This window comes from Gymnodraco acuticeps, unplaced genomic scaffold (genome assembly GCF_902827175.1).
Source record: "Gymnodraco acuticeps unplaced genomic scaffold, fGymAcu1.1, whole genome shotgun sequence".
In the NCBI taxonomy this organism is placed as follows: Eukaryota; Metazoa; Chordata; class Actinopteri; order Perciformes; family Bathydraconidae; genus Gymnodraco; species Gymnodraco acuticeps.
The window spans coordinates 149292-162500 of record NW_022989767.1 but is presented as its reverse complement, the minus strand read 5'-3'; the positions used below and the strand labels follow the sequence as shown (position 1 = coordinate 162500).

The window sequence follows — 13209 nt, the reverse complement described above, 5'->3', positions numbered from 1 at the left end:
CATTGGAGCTCTAAGCGTGGTGTTTTTCTTGGCAGCGAGCCTGTTCCTTCTGCATCGAACGCTCAACCAAACCTACAAATTGGACATGATCGCTCAGGGGTTTGGAGTGTGTGTGAGTGTGTGTGAATGCATGCATGGGGGCCGCTTCTTTTTTGGTGTGTACCCTATATACTCTAAGGGGCACCCGTGTGTTCTCGTCTCGCTCGGCGTGTCGGGCATTTCTCTGCCTCGCGTTCCTCGGGTCCTGAAAGCAGAAAATTACCCACACGCACAAACACTTAAAGAGAGAAAATTGCCAACAGATTTCTGCCCTGCATGTGGCTACAGTCGAACAAGAACACGTTTTAAAAAAGACGCGGTGAGGGGAGGGTTTAAACTTTATTCCCACTGTGAGCTCTCTGGTCAGTTATTGGGGTGTCTGCGTATTTTTAATTGACAGGATATGTTGTCTTTTATGCTTAAATGCACACATGGGAAACTATTGGATGGTTATAGAGTGAGATCAGCTGTGAGTCTGAATGCATGCGTTTCACTCAAATCAAATCAAATCAAGTTTTATTTATATAGCACATTTATAAACGATTTTTGGTCGAGCCAAAGTGCTGTACATATAATAAAATTAGCCTACAGTAGAGACGCTTTACAGCAAATACAACAGCACAGATTGTTCAGAATATCAGTATGAGAAAAAAAAAAAAAAAAAAAAAAAAAACTCAAGCTATCTACTGTATGGCATCCTGTGAGTTTTAAAGGTGAACGTCACTCTGAGTTATTGTCCATTTACAGTGTTTTCCAACTCACTGTTTGCATCTGGGTCGACTTTAAAACACATTGATAAGACAGTAAATTACAGGAGATGTGACAATTTGAGAAATGTTTTCTGGAGGAGACTTCAAAGGAGATGCGTTGAATAAAAACACAACTTGGCACGGTGATATTTAGATAAAACTAAAAAGTCTGGCTGTCATTTTAACTATGATAAATCATTCATGATGATCAAGAACAAATGGCTGCAAGGGGTGGGAGATAAGTCCTGATATCCAAAACAAAAGGCAATCCATGACAGCTGTAATAACTTTGAAACAGATTCCCAGCGGCATTACATCCATCAGGTGTATCATTTAGAAACTGACTGCAGGTGTGAGACGTTCCCTTTTGGATGAATCAAGCTTGAAGTCATTATTCTGTCCTGTTTTAAACGAAAGGTCAATTAGGGCAAACATCATCCCTGATAATAAGGGCTTCATTTTGTTGGTGCAATTAGCTAATGACAACAGCATGCGTTGAAAATGTCACGATAACAACCCTATAACAATTTGATCGGAAGTGGGAAATAGGATTAGTTCATTTTTATAGCTCCATAAACCTTAAATGTCAAATTAGTTGGATTACTAATGAGTATTTGGAAAAAGGGGAATGAGATGGGCGGTGAAAGGATGTTTGTAACAGACGAGGCAGATGTATGGAAGTCTTCCTTCACATTTTAAGTGCGTTTGAAACCTGGAGAGAAAGAGTTCTCGTGTGTCTGACGCCGAGACATCTAATAGGAAAAAGCACCACATGGAGCTTTGAAATGTTATCTATGCATGGATCGTTTTGCAGCTCAGTGGTGCCTTCCAGTTTTTCTCTTTTTCACCTTTTCCAGACTCCGCTTTCTTAGACCTCTTTACAGTCTGTTTACGTTGTGGGGAAAGCCGGGGGAGTTGATGAGAAGCTGTTGTTGGATTTAGTTTAATGACCTCTTCTCATGTTAGAGGTTTTGTATGTATTACTTAGTTTTTGTTATCATATTCTTCTTCTGAGATATTTGTTTATGCCCTCCGTGTTTACAGTAACTCAATCAAGACGATTCCAATAATCACTTCTTGCCATTTTACATTTGTTTTGAGGCGCTGTCGTCATTACTATTTTTCCTTCTGCATCTGCCGTATATCTGGCAACCACAAAGAAGCTCCATCTTAGTAAATCTGTCTTCTTTACAGTCATCCGAGGCCTAATGGACAGACCAGATGTCCCTGAAGCCTCTTTGGGCATATAACCTGTCAGAGGCGGAGAGTTGTCCCACTTCAAACGTTGTAGACGCAGCAGTCATGTAGGGAACCATTAGTCTGCTCCAAGACACCACCATGTTATTAGATCAACCTCTTGCTAAAGGATTTCAGAGCATCTCGTTTAAGAGAGGTCAGCAGAAAGACTTCATGGCACCAACCTGACCTCTGGTAACTTTAGTAAGAGGCTACGCAGCATTACTTTGCCACAACATGTGATTATCTCACACTTTAAACTCTCTAATGAATGTAGTTTTGTTGTGACATGCCTTCCTTGTAGTTCAATAGTCGCCCAAAATGACCTTTGTTAACTTTAGTTAAGTGCAGCTTCACTTCTCTCCAAAATATGTCTTTCTCTCACACTTAACGTTCCTGACGCAGCGTCCACACGGAGGCGTGCGTTGAAGCTTGTCGGTGGGCGTGTCTGAAACTCGACCAACAACCAATCACATGAATCTCCCGCCCACAAGCACGCAGTTTGATTGGCTAGAGCTTGTACTGGCATATGATTTGATTGGCTGACGTTTCCGTCGAAGCTTCAAAAGTTGAACATTGCTCAACTTTTGAAGCGAAGCGACGCTCCCACAATGCAGTTCGGCAAAGCGTGACGTCGCCCCATTCAAAGTGAACGGGCAGAAGCGTTGAAGCTTCAACGCACGCCGCCGTGTGGACGGGCCGTGAATGTTTGTTTTTCATAGAAGCATCAAACAGTTGTCGTGACATGCCTTCCTTTCTTTACTCTAGTCCAATGGATGTCCTCCAGTTTCATCATCATTATTGCCTTTATAAATGTTGATTCTATTGACACAAACCATAACCCTGCAGTAAAGTGTATTTAAAGACACTTTCTGGGCCCGAGTGCCTGTATTAGAGATGCACTGTTGAGAGGGGAGATGGAGGGGATGACATTGTTATGATTGAACCCGTGTTCTTGGCAGCGAACACAGCATTGGCGCCAGCTCTAACCACAGAGCTATCCTGCAGCCCAGTAAAGTATTTTTAGAAATGAATTACCAATCAAAAACAGCCAGAACCTGCCACTCAGTGAAGCTCTCTGTGAATAACGCTTTTAAAGCAATAAGTACCGAACATTAGGGCTGCACCATTTGGAAAAAATAAGTAATTGCGATTATTTTGACTCAATTTGCAAATGCGTTATGATTTGCTGTATTCAAATAATTACTTTGTTGAAACACAATTCAAGTGTGTATTCTTCTGCAGCTGTTCTTATACACATATTTTTCCTTTACCATACGAGGTTCAAGGTTCTTTATTGTCAAACTAACATAGCTACAGAATGATGTCGTTGAAAATCTTAGGTCACAGGCTTCTCCAACAATGCAACACAATAATACAGATTGCATTTTCAATTACATTTCTGCGATTTTTCACCTATATTGCAAATGCGATATGATTCGCAATATTGTAATGAAGGATCTATTATTCAAATTATTATTGAAAAATATGTAAAATTGAGGAAATAAGGATTATTTAGAGTCAGTAGAGACGTTTGTAGGCCCTGATTTCTCCACAGCTGTGATAAATACACATATTTTGCCTTCATTAAATGTTCCGCTTACTGCAATTTGGACATTACAATAGTACATAGTGCATTTTCAATCACATTTCTGACCTTACCATGGAGTAAGGAGGAGAAAATGCTTCTAACGCTGCTATCTGCCACCGGGGACCATGTGTGTTTGCGCTAACTAGTGTCTCTCAGTGGTTTCTGTAAACAATCACACTCCTGCCGTGTTAAGTGGTTTGCTTTTGTCTCCAGTAGATCAGCTGTAACCTCAGATGTGACAAGCCTACAAAGTTTAAATGAACTTACAGTGTGTGTGTGTGTGTGTGTGTGTGTGTGTGTGTTTCTTTGGGCTTATGGGAGCCGGTAAAGTCTTTAAAACCCTCCCAGCTGCAATAACACCAACAGCAAACACACTCTGAACTCTCCTCTCTCACCCTGTGTATATAAACAACACACAGAAATAGTCCGATTCGATCACGTCATACTTCGTCTGGCCAAATGCTAAGAAAAAAAAGCATGAATAAGAGAAACAGGGGAGAAAATAAATGTTGCTGTTAAAGGGGGGAGAGTATGACGAGTACTTTTTGGCACGTTTTATCTACTGCATGAATACTGAAGTCACAGCAGGTGTTTTACCTCAAAGCTGAACCCAAAACATTATATCTGTTATGAGACAAAGTTGGCAGAATCAAAGGAGACATCTTTTATCAAAAAATGATGAATGTTGAATAATTTAACTTGGATAACTGAAGTCAAAGGATAACCCATTTCTCTCGTTGTGCCCTTATCTCCCAGTTCAAGCTTTAAAATATCAAACTGTCACAGTCTAGAAACGCGAAGACTGCAGGGCCAACAAATCAGAAGTCGGTGGGAAAAACGGGAGAAAACCAGAGAGCGAAAGATGATGGACAATTATGGGAAACAAGAGAAGAAGAGGAATGAGGATTAGAACAAAACACAGAGGAGAGTCAGAGCGGACAAGTTTGGAAAGAAGGACTGAAAGAGGATTGAGAGAGGAAAAGAGGGACAAGTATGCACATGAAGGAGCCTCTGCAGATTAGCAGTGGCTGCAACCCAATACTTTAATATGCTGCTCGACCCGGACAGGCCTGGACTGGCTGTGTGTGTGTGTGTGTGTGTGTGTGTGTGTGTGTGTGTGTGTGTGTGTGTGTGTGTCAGTATGTGTGTGTGTGTGTGTGTGTGTGTGTGTGTGGCACTACTTTGAGCTACAGCGGCAACTCTTATCAACCCTAATCTGGTCTAAGAGGCTACTCATTCCTCACTGTCTGTGTGTGTGTGTGTGTGTGTGTGTGTGTGTGTGTGTGTGTGTGTGTGTGTGTGTGTGTGTGTGTTGTCCAGATTCGGTGTGTCCTTTTTTGAAGTTGTGCAGAGAAAGCCTCAGCATGTGTCCTAAAGATGGAGTCAAAATATGTGCCTGTTAGCGGGTCCAAAGGCTAATATTGCTCCTAAAAGCTGTGGCAGTGATTAATAAGTGACTCAGTCTTTGTGTAAAGACAGATTGGTATGTAGATCTGGAGAAAAAGGGGAATGTAAACAAAGCTTTGATTAACTTCTTCTGCTCTGTTGGAGAATAAGAAGGAAGCTGGCAGCAGCCCCAGAAGTGATAACGCCACAAATTAAAAATGTTTCCAGTCGGGGGGCTTTGAAGGGTTCCTTGCATATTTGTCTTCATTTAAACCAAACACCTCGCGAAAAGAAAAACAAGACAGATTTCTTTCTCCCCCGAGCCAGAGCAGTAACTCATGCCTGACAGCGTAAACCCCGTGGAGAATGTAACCATCAGGTAGTTCTCCCGCACACATACTGTTGTGTCCAATACAGGAAGCACAGTGTTCCTGTATCACTCTGCATGTTCAACACAAAGCTGCAGCTAATGAGGGATGTCAGAAGTGTTACGATGCTTATGGGTTATTCTTTAAACTGTTTCTGACCTGCAGCTCAAACCCCAATACGGTAATATAAAAGTGAGAAAAGCAACAAATTGAGTAATTGGATCTCATATTTCGATAGTATCTCACCTCTATACTAATATCCAACTCACAATGGACAGTTACCAAGATAAAAACAAGCAATAAAAGCCACGACAATGTAAAGTAATTGGATCTACATTTATTATAAACCACCATAAATTCTCACGATATCATTTTTTGTATCAGTGTAGCCATCCTTTTATCTCTGGTTTCACTTATTTCAAGACACTCTGAAAAGCACAGTTGTCTAATTGCATAACATATGAATTGCATACATTTATTTCATTACTTTTCTGCAATTAATGAATTGCTTTTAATTAATTAATTAAACTTTCTCCAACCAACTTAAAACCCCAAAGTTATTCCATTTATAATAATAGAAAAGGGAGAAAAGCAACAAGAGGACAGATTGGATAAAGCAAGTGTTTATCGCTCGATCAAGCCAATGAAAAAAATAGTTATAGTACATTTAATATCTCACGATGGACAGTTCAAAAGTGGAAAGGCAAGGAACCTTTACAGTAAATAGATTTCAAATAACCCCATATTTGTTGCACTAATGTATCAGTAAAGCAATACTTTTCCTCTTGTTTCACTTATTTTGAGCTACTCTTAAAGCACGGTCGTCTAATTGCATATGAAAGGCTCATGGATCTCATGCTGTATATTACCCTCAGAGTGATCGAGTCACTGTGTGCGTCTGACTGTGATTTACCGTGCCACCGAACAGGAGTTGCTGATTAGCGGGTTATCGTTGTGAAGGTTTGTGACAGGTAACGCAACATTGTCCGACGCGATGCCAGCCGCTGATAACCCACCTTCACAGTCTGTGTTAGTGTGGGAGTTTCCTGCCTCACAAACACTGTGTTCAGCTGAGGAAGCCAGTCTGTTCACACACATGAGAACCAACAGATTGATATCACCCTTTACTGCTTTACGACTTCACGTAGATGAGACTCTGGGTTATTAGCTTGGCTCTCTTCCCGTCAATCCTTTATCGATTTCACCATAAGTGTTTTCACATAAGTGTGTTATTGAGTCGGTTCTCACATTAACCTCCGATGTGTGTTTGTTTGTGTTTCCTTCTGTATTGTTCTCCGTGGTTCCTCTGCAGGAAAACTGTAGTAGTACACACATCCTTTACTCAAGTAGAAGCACAGATACTCGTGTTTAAAAATACTCTGGTAAAAGTAGAAGTACTGGCTAAACTTCTTTAGGTATTTGGGTTCAACATGTAAGAAGTAGAAAGTACAGGTATTTGGGTTCAACATGTAAGAAGTAGAAAGTACAGGTATTTGAGTTCAACATGTAAGAAGTAGAAAGTACAGGTATTTGGGTTCAAAATGTGAGAAGTAGAAAGTACAGGTATTTGAGTTCAACATGTAAGAAGTAGAAAGTACAGGTATTTGGGTTCAAAATGTGAGAAGTAGAAAGTACAGGTATTTGAGTTCAACATGTATGAAGTAGAAAGTTCAGGTATTTGTGTTCAACATGTAAGAAGTAGAAAGTACAGGTATTTGGGTTCAACATGTAAGAAGTAGAAAGTTCAGGTATTTGAGTTCAACATGTAAGAAGTAGAAAGTACAGGTATTTGGGTTCAAAATGTAAGAAGTCAAAGTCAAAAGTCGTCAGAAAAATAAGAATTGAAGTAAAGTACTGATACCAGAAAAATGTACTTAAGTACAGTAACGAAGTATTTGTACTGCACTACTTCCCACCTCTGTCGAGGACGCAGTTTGTCCACAGCTGACTGTGCACTTGTTCTCTCTTTCTGTGTCTCTGTCTGTCTCCGTTAATCTCTTTCACAACATGCTTTCCCTCCAAAAGACACAGACAGCATGAAACTAGGCCAGGGGCGGGGTTGTTTTACAGCCTCAGTCTTCTTATCCATGAACTCTCTGTGTTTTAAGTTTCGTTTCACAAGAGCAAATACTAATAACAATGCAGTAAACCTGTATGGGTACGTTGTCATAAATAGAAAGGCGCCCATAGACATGCAATGCCTTAATGTCGGCTTTGCTCAGAGGATCGTAAATGTTAACTTTCCCTCTTGTACGTCGTATACCTATGAGTTTTGAAGCCTGCAAAAATAACATCTGGGTGGTCCGGGCATCACAGGTAGGAAGTGACCAGCAGCTCAACGACAAAGTTCTACTCGAGCAGCTAAGTCAAGCCACGGGGCTCTAAGTGAACAATGAACAAAACCAAATCTCTCAAAGATCCTCATAATGTTTCACTTCTGTGATGCAACCTCTGCCTTCCTACCGGCCTTTCAGTCAGGATATGGACAAGTCAAGCAGCAAAGCCACACCACTGTGCCCAGTGAGTTAAGTCTAAGCCCCATTCATCTCAGTCTGTGGCACAAAGTCTGTGATAGAAACTTCCTCTCTCTTTGCATACGTGTACGGACAGAGTTAAAGAGGACGTTTCATGCTCATTTTCCTATTGTGCCTCTACTGTGACATGTTTACAGGTTTTAAAAAGTTTGGCCTAAATTGAATATGTTTGTTAAGTCTTTTAAGTAACGGACGTACATTTTCCTTTACAAAATCTGGATGAAAGTCAGGTGTTTGAATAAAGGCATCCACTTCCAGTGTAAACCTCTAAGTACTGAATACAAACATATCTTTAAAACATAGAAGACAGGCATAATCCTGGACCACGTACTATGTTGTTATAAATAGAAAGGCGTCATGCAATGCCTTAATGTCGGCGATGCTCTCTGGTTTATTGTAATTCAAACTCCTAGATATTTCAAGTATTTGAGGGTGGGTGTTTTTTCAGAACCAGCAACGTTCCCAATCAAATTCGGGTTGTTGGGTTAATAGTAAACGCCATGTCTGTTAAATAAAATAAGCGCATTTACCCTTTACTTCTTTATCCAATAAATCAGGAAAGCCAAGACGTAGGGTTGATGTAATTGAAGATATCACTTGGGATTAGGGCTGCTCAATTAATCGTATTTTAATCGCGATTACGATTATGCCTTGCAACGATTACGAAAACAACGTAATCGAAATAAAACGATTATTTATTATTACTTTTTTTTTTTTTTTTTTTAATTAATTAAAAAAAAAAAAAAAAATGTTTAAATTGAATTATTCTTAAAGTTCAGGGTAATCAACTGTTAAAAACATACTCTTCACATATTTTTTCTCCAATAAATGGATGTTTTCAAAGTCAATGAATAATCGCAATTACAATTATTGACCCAAATAATCGAGATTATGATTTTTGCCCTAATCGAGCAGCCCTACTTGCGATTAATAATTTATTTTTATGTTTTGTTTCAGGGAATCCCAGAAGTACTTTTAAGAAAAATCATAGGACATTGATGGTTTGGATTTGGATGTGTTGGCACATTAAAACAACAACATCCCAAATGCTTTTCTCAGCATACTCATGCATGCTCACGGTATCATTGGCCTACGTGACATCCTCATAACTCTCTTTTATTGTTCATGGAGGACTTTGACTGTGTTGGATGGTGCTGACACACCAAAAGACAGCTGTTCCAGGAACGACGATGATTTGACACATAAACGTATAATCATGTTGACATCAGGAGGAGAACTGGCTTGGTGCAAAGAATGGGCTGAGTAAGAGCCTACTGTAAGAGCTAGGTACATTAATATTGTAAGATAAGATGTACTTTATTAATGCTAATTAGGGAATTATTTGTTGTTGCAGCAGCATTAAACAAAACAAAGCAAGGTAGCTGTTGACATAGGTAACATACTGTAGTCTCCACATTGTAGTGTAAAACATATTTCGAAGTTGGGTACTTGTATGTCTCAAAGTAACGTCTAAAACAGTGGTTCCCAACCTGGGAAAAATAATTGATTGATTAATTTTAATAAAAATTCAAGTTAGTATTAAAGGCATAAAAAGACAGAAATGTATAATTCTTTCTTTAATATAAATGTTTCTTCTGCCCGTAAAGTGTCCAAACCAGGCTTGTCTGGATAAGCGCATTTTGAAAACATAGTCATTGTCCATGCCGGTTTCAGTTGGATTATTCGTCACAGTTGCTCCGATCAGATCGGTCTGCTCCATTTTGTAGATTATTTACGACTTTTGAAATCCACATAAACACATCGGCAAAATCCGGCTTACTTTGAGCATGTGTTTTAAACAGTTTAATCCCTTTGTGAATTGTTTCCGTCCTTTAATTTCTTCACACAGCGGGAATCCAAATGAATGAATCCTGAGTCCAATAACCATCAAAGTCACTCCAATAGTGCTCCTTAATTACGCTTTCATCCTCCTTTAACAAAACACTTCACATTCATCCAGTTTGTGACGGCAGTTGTAGCATTTTGAGACTTTTAAACTTGAATTACCGCTGTTGTGCCCCCCCCCCCCTTGTGTGTGTGTGTGGGGGGGGGGGCGCAACTTCCAACAGGAGTCATTTGGGGGGGCTCTTGGGTAAAAAGGTTGGGAACCCCTGGTCTAAAAGATGCAACATGATGAGAGCAGTGTGTCGTACTAGTGAAGCTTGACGATGTGAGCAAACCAGCCGATAGTGATTTAGGGTTTTAGAAGAGCGGGCATACTTGGATCAACATGATATCAACTGTCCAGACTCTTTGTATTAGACAGGGTAAAAACAAAGAGGAAGCACTTACAAATATCTTAAGTATTTTCTGAAGTTGTATTCTTTAGGCATGATATTTGAAATACATTTTTCTATGTAGCTGAACAAATGTCTTGTCCAGAATAAACGTCAGCACAGTACAATACACTGGCTGAGCTTGTCTTGATGTTCTGTAATGTCCAACGCTTCCATCTGCTGCATCTGGCAGGTTGGGTTTGGCCCAGATTCACCAGTCTGTGGTTTACTTTCAATCATCTCCAAAGACCGCAGCTTCCTCTCACTATACTCTAACAAAAGAAAAAGAAAAAGTGAAGCCCTTAGAGGCAGAATGAGTAGGATTTGTCCTTTGCGGTTTGTAAAGTCAAAATGTAAGACGGCCAAAGATTCATGCTCGTTTTGGAACAAGCTTTGTCCGTCTGGTGTTTGTTTCCTCAATCCATTTCTTTATCTTCATTTTTGGATTCAAGCTTACGATTCAGCATCTTTTTAGGCTGACATCATACAACTGCCTCCAGAAAGCTAAAATGAAACGATAAGAGAAGTCCAGGGTCCACATATCACCTACATTCTTGTGGTTTTTAGTGATAATCGAGAGGGATTCATTTGGTATGCACTGTTTTTACATTACATGACACTTGTTAGACGCTTTTATCCAAAGCGACTTACATACTCAAGGACTCAACGACATGCTGACTGCAGTGGGGTTTGAACCTGTGCCCCCTCTGATCCGAACACCAACGCACAACCCGCTGCACCACACGTTATTCATTTTCTATTCAACTGTACACTATTTCTAAAGCTCTGCAAGGTGGCGAGCCTCAAACTCTAGTTGTATACACTGACAAAACAGGCCCATTTATCAAACGCAGTGTAGTTTCAGACTTTCTGCGATGACTTCATACGACTTTATGTTTATCCTTTTATCTCACAGTTATGTTTATGCCAATTGTTACATTTTATTTTTCATTTTGACAGCAGAGGCAGACTTTGGTCGGCGTTCGGCGAGGGAACGACTGAACAGAGCAAAATAGGGTCAAGAGATGATGTTAGACATGAACACAAGCATTTTAGGATTCAAAGAAGCACATCCTGGGGCAGGGGGCGAACATTGCTTTTCTCTAGCATAGACCTTGGGTGCGTTTCACTTCGGTTAAATGGATTCCTTGCGTCCCTCACTTGCGTTGTTTCCCTGTGACTAGTCCCTGCCACCAGGGAAGCTTGGAGAGATGCGAGGAAACCACGAGAAGCAGGGAAATGAGTTTTAAGAGCAATGGGACGTCGTTTCCTCCGGAGCGTCACGTGAAGCGACGTCCGTTTGTGATGACGCCGCACAGCTGGTCGTCTCACAGCAGCCAGATCAGTGCATGCGCTGCATCGTCCAATCAGTGAGCGATACACAGTGAGGGGGCGGGGCGAGTGTCTGAGGATTTCACCGGAGGATGGTCTGGTAGTTCCTCGATTATCGCTCCTCGATCCTCCGGCACAAATAAGGCCACTGGGACTAGGGCTGCACGATATTGAAAAAAACTGACATTGCGATATTTTTTTCCCCCTGCGATATATATTGCGTTCTATATTTAACCGGATGAAGGATTTTAGTCATGGACGTCTGGATCTTAACTGGTTGACTCATCATACCTTAAGTCATGATCTAACATGTCATGATAATGCATGTAGCTTACCCTCAAATAAGGGGGTCATCTGTGAATGAAGAAGAGAAGAACCTTTTTGTATCCAAAATAGTTCCAGATGGCAGATGTTGCTTTTCTTTTTGGAAGTAAATCTTCATTCTCGCCGGTATTGTCCTCCTGTGCCTCGCTCAAACTAGCGGGGCGGGGCCTGCTGTGATCTGATCAAGAATGATTGTGATTGGTGGTTTGCTGTGTCACTCACTCAAGTACCCCTGACATGAGAGCCGCGCAAGTTTTCCTTTTGTAGCAAGCAGCAAAATAATTGTAACATGACGTGTTTGAGTTAATTTACCTACTTAATATCGCACGTCCTAAAAATAAATAAAATAATAATAATAATAATTCATAAAAGATTTTTATAAAATCTTACGTCCCTGCGATGTGAATATCGCGCATGCGCATATCGCGGTTATCGCCATGACACGATATATCGTTCAGCCCTAACTGGGACGCTACTCAAGATGCCTCAGACTAATCAACTCTAGGGAACTCAATGACTTAATTCAACTTCATAAAAGTCTAATAGACCAAAACGTCCTTGATTGCGTTAGTGGAACCATTCATTCATCCAAAGCGACAACATGTTGCTCTCAAGGTTGCAAAAGAGGGTTATTTCCACATGGACAATGATGGGCTTGTTTATCCCAATAGACCCACTGTTGGGTTTTTAACTTCAGCTCGAAGCTAAAAAGTTAAAAGTACCCGTCTAAAAATATTTGGTCTGTAAATGCCCCATGTACAAATATGCTGTCGCTGGGGACATGGACAACGTTTCCCTAAGGGCTCGAAACAGCCTTATAAGGGATCATTAAAGCAGGGCTGTCTGTTTTAAACCTAGAAAATAGACAAAATGGAAGATTCTGGCTGAAAAATAAGATGATAACCGTTGGGAAGTGTATGAAGTACCACAGGAGCATCTAAATAAGCATTTACAAGTCTTGAAAAGTTTAAATATGATTATGATGTTACATACAACAATAAAAACGTCCTCCATGTTTGACTATCCGTCCCCTGAAAACTCAACTATATTGTGTGTGAAGTATGAAATAAAAGTAAACCCCTTCACACTCATCCACCACTACGTATGTAACAAGCACTTTAACAATTGGAAATGAGTGTTATTGTACTTTTTAAGCAGGTGTTAGATGACTGTGTTGCAATTTCCTGATGTTTGCGCACACCGTAGAAATGTCATGTCGTGCCATAAAAAGAGTTGTCTCCTCATTACGGGTCGTACGGTCTGCTAACACACCAATACTAACTTCATTTAAACATTTTAGGATGCCAAAACCTACCCAGTTCCTTGGATGCTCGGAATATTTGGTTGCAGAAACACTTGAAATAACTAAAGGAC

At 40.4% G+C, this 13209-nt stretch overlaps 1 protein-coding gene across 1 annotated transcript in view; it reads right to left on the bottom strand.

Annotated features, from left to right (window-relative positions):
• Positions 1–13209, bottom strand: part of tnfsf10l (TNF superfamily member 10, like) — a 64421-nt gene that overhangs the window by 10348 nt on the left and 40864 nt on the right. The gene's annotated exons all lie outside the window — the stretch shown is intronic.